The sequence below is a fragment of the Artemia franciscana genome, chromosome 7 (genome assembly GCF_032884065.1).
Source record: "Artemia franciscana chromosome 7, ASM3288406v1, whole genome shotgun sequence".
NCBI classification, from domain to species: domain Eukaryota; kingdom Metazoa; phylum Arthropoda; class Branchiopoda; order Anostraca; family Artemiidae; genus Artemia; species Artemia franciscana.
In genome coordinates, this window is record NC_088869.1 from 11,016,920 (window position 1) to 11,024,548 (window position 7,629).

At 33.4% G+C, this 7,629-nt stretch overlaps 1 pseudogene; it reads left to right on the forward strand.

The window, feature by feature from the left end:
* Positions 1 to 2,546: 2,546 nt before the first annotated feature.
* On the forward strand, positions 2,547 to 2,665 carry LOC136029768 (5S ribosomal RNA; annotated as a pseudogene).
* The last annotated feature ends 4,964 nt before the right edge of the window (positions 2,666 to 7,629 follow it).

Sequence of the window (7,629 nt, forward strand, 5' to 3'; positions counted from 1 at the left end):
TGAGAAATTTTGTAACAAAATGATTGTTGAACAACATACTGAAAAGAAATAAAATGCCTAGTTTAGAGTCATGAACCAAGGTTTTTAGTAAGAAAATATTTAAAAAGAATCAAAATATGTTTATTAATTCTTTTTCTTAAAAAAACCTTTATTCCTTCTGAAAAAAATGGAAAGCCCCCCAAAATAGTTCTACCTTTGAGATGACTACCCTATGGCTTCCTAGGCTAGTTTAGATCAGTTGAATTAGAGGGTCTTTGAAACTTTATTAGTTTTAAAAAAATAGTTTAGCCTCAAATCTATATTTTTAATTTTGTTGGGGTATAATTTAAGGATTTTCAAGGAAAATATCTCCCCAGCCTCTGGTAAATTCTTGTCCTTTGTTACTGTCTTTCTCTTGACATGTTCTGCGTAGGTGACAGCATCACGAATAACATTTTCGAGAAAAGCTTTAAGAACACCTCTGGTTTCCTCGTAAATTAGGCCAGATATACGTTTTACACCACCGTGGCGAGCCCGTCTTCTGATAACTGGCTTTGTGATACCCTGGATATTTTCACGAAGAACTTTGCGATGATGTTCTGTGCCTCCTTTTCCAAACCTCTTTCCTCCTTTTACTCTTCCTGTCGTATTAAACTCAGTGGAGTCGTCAACAGCTGTAAAGTTTTTGCCAAGCTAAGAAATTTCCTTCAAAGCCCGCTCAATTTATATTATTAAAGTCTTTCCCGTCAAAATGTAACTCTGTCGCGCGGCTTGCGCACTGTATAGATATACTAAAGATCAAACTAAAGTAAAATTTTCTGCACAGCGTTTAGGTGTTCAGGTTTCTACATTACTGCAGCGACACAGACACTCAAGCGCTTCCCGCACGGTGATCCTTTTCTGAAGTCCCTTTAGTTTGTTAATCCCAAGATGGCCCTGGGAACTGAAAGAACCAGTATTCCGTCACTAGATGTCGTAGTGAACTGAGCATTTGAAATAAGGTGTTAGCCCTTAAAAGGGCTATTTGAGAGGGTTCGGCTGATTGAGCACAAATAGTCGGGAGAGATCCCCTTATTTGGAGCTTGTGTATTTTGTTACAGCTTTAGTGTCTTCACTAACAGCGTGCTTGGCAAGTTCTCCGGGTAGTAGCAGCATCACAGAAGTTTGAAATTCTCTGATAGTGATGGTGGACCTCTTTCTGTAGTGAGCTAGACGAGAGGCTTCCGCAGCAATTCTTTCAAAGATGTCATTGACAAAGCTGTTCATGATGATCATTGCCTTTCTAGATACACCAGTGTCGGGATGCACTTACTTAAGATCTTTGTAAATGTAAAAGGCCTAGCTTTCCTTCCTCTTTCGTTTCCTTTTTTTATCAGTTTTACTGATATTTTTCTACGCCTTACCAGCTTTCTTTGCTGAAGTTTTTGGAGCCATGGTTAAAAGATGCCTTAACAAAATCCAATTGTCAAATGAATAGCTTTTACAAATTTTGACCCGTTTATATACCAACTACAGTTCGCGCACAATTCTTTTGTCAGAGGAACTCAGTTCGCCGGCTGGGGTATAAATTATTTTTGCTTTCAAGAAGAGGCATCATTTTCAATTTGTTCGTGATCAAGAAGAGTCCGAGTGAATTCTGTAACTTAGAAACCACATCAGGAAGAGGAAAAGGTGGAAAAGTGAAGGGAAACGCAAAGTGCCGTTCAAACAGGGCAGGTCTCCAATTCCCAGTGGGAAGGATCCACCGTATTCTGAGAAAGGGCGAATATGCAGAGGGAGTTGGTGCAGGGGCACCCGTTTACCTTGCAACGGTGATGGTGTATTCATGAGCTTAATGGTAATGCTACACGAGAAAAAAAAAACTTGTTTCATTCCTCGTCACCTTCAGCCAGCCAATAGAAACGATGAAGAACTGAACAAGCTACAGTCGGGGGTTACCATTGCCCAAGGAGGCGTTTTGCCCAATATTCAAGCATTCGTTCTACCAAAGAAGACTGAAAATTCAGCAAAGGCCTAAATGAATCTAATTTTAGCTTCAAGACCTACCATAAATTAACCAACGGCCCTTTTCAGGGCTACAAATTCATTGAATCACTCTAGAGCATCTAACCACTCCCGGAATGGAAAAACCTATGAAATTAAGGATGCTGAATTTGAAAAGTAAAACTTTCATATTTATCTATTAACAAAGGACACGAATTTACCGGAGGCTGGGGAGATATTTTCCTTAAAAATCCTTAAATTATACCCTAACAAAATCTAAATATATATTTGAAGCTAAACTATTTTGTTACAATTAATAAAGTTTCAAAGACCCTCTAATTCGACTGATCTAAATTAGGGTAGGAAGCCATAGGGTAGTCTTCTCAAAGATAGAAACATTTTGGGGGGCTTGTCAATTTTTTCAGAAGGAATAAAGGTTTGTTTTAAGAAAAAGAATTAATAAACGTATTTTAATTCTTTTTAAATATTTGTCTATTAAAATCCTTGGTTCATGACTCTAAAACTAGGCATTTTATTTCTTTTCAGTCTGTAAACAAACAATCATTTTGTTACTAAATTTCTCAGCCAACGGCCATACCACGTTGAAAGTACCCAGTCTCTTCAGATCCTGCAAATCACCCAACGTCGGGCCCGGTCAATACTTGGATGAGTGACCGCCTGAGAACACCGGGTGCTGTTGACATCTTTCTTTTATATATATATATATATATATATATATATATATATATATATATATATATATATATATATATATATATATATATATATATATATATATATATATATATATATATATATATATATATATATATATATATATATATATATATATATATATATATATATATATATGTATATATATATATATATTATAATGACTTTTTTTTCAAAGTAAAATAATATTCCTGGTACCAAACGCGTTTTCTTATTCTAACAGCGTCAAGCTGATTACATCTTTTATAAGAAAAAAGAAAAACAGAAGAGACTAAGTTGAACATATCCTTAATTTCCATCTATCGGTAATAAATAAATGTCAACACTTGACTCACATTTATCTAAGCCAGTAAATAAAGTAAAAAAATTGTAACCAAAGTGACATTATAAGCCCGCAAGATATTTTAGTTGACCACTCCGGCAATAAATGAAGTTGAAAGCCACCAAAAAACATACAGTTTTAAATGATTAACTCTCCTATGCCGGAATTGATTCTTCAGTCCATGGGGCATCGCCTTGATCGGTCAAATATACTGTAGGCTTATAATGTCACTTTTCACTTTTGTCACAAGTCACATTTTTTGACTTTATTTATTGGCTCATCAGCTAAGCCAAAACAACAGCGGACTAACACTCATTTCTGATTTCCAAAAAGATGGTATGTCATTCAATATTTTTTATTCTGGGCACTTTACCAGCAATTTATGATAAAAGCTGATTGAACAGTGTATTTATGTCCAAATTGTCTTCATATATTTTCGCGCTTAACTCCATTGGAAAGTTCAAATACCTTTATCTTTCAATAGCATCTACACCACAATTCTGCTTGTTCCTTCAATAGCGCCGCATAAATAGCTGACTTAAATCAAAGACTTAATTTAGAATTAGTCTTTGATTTGTCCAAGTACAAATCCGCTCCATGTTTGATATTTCGGATGCATCAAGTGGTCTAAATTCAGTTTTTTCGAAAGCTAATGATGAGTTATCTTTAAAATCTTTGGCTGATAATTTCACTCAGATGTTAGAAATTGTAAAAGATAATAAGAAGGTTTTGGAAGATAATAAGAAGGTTTTGGAGTCAATTGATGGTAGATTAAAAACTTTGGAATGCCGTATTTCAACAGTGGAATCTGGACATACAAATTTAAAAACAGAAGTTAATCGTGTTGAAGCTGAAGTTACTGGTGTGAAAAGCGAAATTGATGAACTCAAGAAACATCTCTGTGTTGTCTCGGAAGAGGCTCGTTTCTTCAGAGATTCTACATCTAATTTAACAAACCGCCTAATGTCTCTTGAATATAGATCTAATGACAGCAACCTAATTGTGTGGAGTGTTCCGTGTGAAAGCCAAAATGAAGCTAAATTTATTTTTGAAAATATTTGTGAGGACGGTCTGCAGATGTCTGAAGTACCGGAGTTCTCTATTGTGATGGTAAAGAAGGAGAAAATTTTTTTTAAAGTGAATGTTCGGTCATCTGATGTTAAGGTAGATATATTAAAAAGAGGTAAATGGCTGAAAGGCAAGTCAGTAGCTAATCACATTAACATTCATTTGAGTGATGATGCACCTATTTCTATTCGTGTTGCTAGGAAAAAGTTATTTGCAATGAAGGATAAATTGACTGCACTGGGTATATCGTCTTGGGTTTCAAATTCCGTTCCGCCAGTTATTCGTGTCGAAAGAGCAAATGGAGTGAAAGCTGTTTATCAATGTGACCAATTAATTCCCGAAATAAGCCAACCAATGTGTTTAGGAGGTGTTCCACAGTGAAATTATAATTATGTTGTATGTCCATGTAAATGTTTTTTTTGTTTTTGTTTTGTGTTTTTTTTCTTTTTTCTTTTTCCCTTTGCTTATATTTTTTTCTTTTAAATGTATGTTTGTAGATGTTGTTTTTGTTGTCAAGATTAATTTATGTCAAAGAGAAAAGTAAATAATTTCCCTTTTTTCCCCCTTTTAGTGTGAGTGTGCGGTGCATTTGTGTGTGTATATTGTGTAGGTATCCGGTAAATAATTATTGAGAATTATGTTAGTTTGCAATTCATTCCTTCCTTGGCCGATATTGGAAAGGAAAAGTATTGCTTGTATCTTTTTTCTGTTTGTATATTTTCTTAATCTATTTTTTTTTAATTCACTTATTGCTTGTGTTAAGGATAGTTATTTCAGTCATATTATTGTTGGTTATATTTATTTCCGTTTTTTAAAGGAAGTTATTAAGGGCTCTTTTAACTTTCATTCGTCCCGGGATTTACTGAGAAGAATAATATTGGATAGTTATGATGATTTTTTCTCACTTGACCAGTACCGTTTAAATGATTTTGGAAATGGTTGTAGATTTTGATAGATTGCGTCCACTTGAGAATAGTCCACTTAATTTGGCCCATTTGGAGATAATAGATGAAAGTAGAGGGATTGATGATTTTGTTGTAGAGGAAAGTAAAATAGCAGTACGCTATATTAGCCCGGTTGATATTTCTGAATCAATGCCTAATGACTCTCTTACGGCTTTCCACTTGAATTGTCGGGGACTACAAAGCAGTGTAACATATTTAAATGAACTATGTATGTTTTCTGGAATTCAAATATTAGCTCTAACTGAAACTTGGTTACAGAATCATAATTCTAGTTTATCAGAAATAGGTAATTATCGATTGTGTTTGTTAAGAATAGGGAGACACGTCAGCATGGTGGACTGGGTGCTTACATTAGAAAAGACTTGCTAGCTATAGAAAGAGATGATTTAAGGGTTAATAGAGAAATTGTATTTGAGAGCTTGGTAATAGAGGTTATCAAGAAATCCAAGGTGTTTTATTTGGTTGTTGTTTATAGACCTCCGTCAAGTAATATTAATGAATTTTTTATGTTACTAGAAGAACAGTTGGACATGATTAGGAGTAGAAACTTACCTATATTTGTGTGTGGTGATTTCAATATTGACCTAATGAATTTGTTTATTAATACAGAAGTTAGCCAGTTTTTAAATATTATGCTGAGTTATGGGTTGAAGCCTACGATTACAGTCCCAACTAGGGTTACTATGAATTCAGCATCGTTGATTGATAATATTTTTGCTAATGTCAGTTACTATAATGCAAGTGTGATAATAAATGAAGTATCTGACCATTTTGGGATATTTTTGAGTGTTCAAAATTTTTTTAGTAAAAGTACTAGGCTTAACTCAAATTCACAAAATAGATATAAAAAAGTGATCATTGATAATAATGTGCTCATTCTTTATAAAGTAATGTTAGAGAAATGTAATTTTGAATTTTTAAATAGTAATGAACTAGATATTAATGCTAAGTTTCAAAACTGGTATTCAATTATAAATAGTTTATTGATTGATTGTAGTATTTGTAAAAATGCAACTCGTCGTAGAGAAACTCCAAAGAAACCATGGATCACCCGAGCTCTTTTAAAGGCTATTATTAGAAGAAGATATTTGTTCAAAATGTATGCGGCTAGTAATAGTGTAAGTGATAAAACAGAATACAAGATTTATAGTAACCAGTTAAATGCACTACTTCGTAAGGCCAAAGCTGAATACTATTGTAATAAATTTAAATCTTGTGAAGGTAACCCTAGAAAAACATGGCAAATTATAAAATCTGTCGTAAGTCCTAATAATGATGGTATATTTCCTGACGGTATACATAATGATAGTACAACTGCTGATAGAATATGCCGTCATTTTGCTGATGTGGGAAAGGATTTGGTCCAAAGTATAGTTATTTCTGAGCATGAAGGTAGTTTTAAGAAATATTTATCGAATGCAAGTGATGTTTCAGCATATTTGAAGCCAATCAACGCTTCTGAGCTTACTGAAACATTGAAAAAATTAAAAATTGGAGCTTCAGGCTCTGATTTTGTAACAGTTAAAACTTTAAAGTATATTTACCCTGTTATTTCCGGTCATTTAGTGTATTTATTTAATGAATGTTTAAGGACTGGAGTGTTTCCAAGTTGTTTTAAAATTGCAAAAGTTATTCCTGTCTATAAAGGTGGAGATAAAAATGTACTAGGAAACTATAGGCCCATTTCTTTATTACCAGTAGTATCTAGATTGTTTGAAAAATTGATAGTTAAAAGAATGGTTGAATTTTTGGAGAGTAAATCATTTTTTAATCCAAATCAATTTGGTTTTCGGAAGGGTTTATCTACTGAGCATGCTGTTTTATTTTTGACAACTTTTGTGAATGATGCGTTGGATAATGGTATGAAAGTCGCTTCTGTTTTTCTTGATATTGTAAAAGCTTTTGACTGCGTTGACCATTTTATACTCATTGCCAAATTAGAAAATTACGGTTTTAGAGGACCATTTCTTGAATTACTGTCCTCGTTTTTAAAAGAAAGAACTCAATATGCACAACTAGGAGATAATGTTTCTTGAGTTAGTAGTGTTAAATTTGGAGTACCTCAAGGATCTGTTCTTGGTCCCCTGTTATTTTTAATTTTTATAAATGATTTATGTAGAGCTTTTAATATGATTTCGTATGATCTTGACATTGGATGTGATGGGGAAAAAGTAATTGTTCCCAGCTTTGCGGATGACACTCATATATCTGTGGCTGCACGAACAGGAATTCAGCTGTTGAGTTGTATTAGCTCTTGTATGGAGTTTGTAGAAAATTGGATGAAGCTTAATAAGTTAAATTTGAATTATAGTAAATCTTGCTTTTTATTGTATGGTAGGAGCACAAATTATTACCCTTGGATAGACAGACTTAATATTGCTGATATGAGTATTTTAAGAATAAATTGTACAAAATATCTAGGAGTTTTAATTGATGAATGTCTCAGCTTTAGAGAACATATAGATTATATTAGTCTTAAACTCGCTAGGAATGTTGGCATTTTAAGAAAGTTGCAGTATATTTTCCCAAGAGATATTTTAAGAACAATATATTATTCCTTAATTCATCCTTATCTGC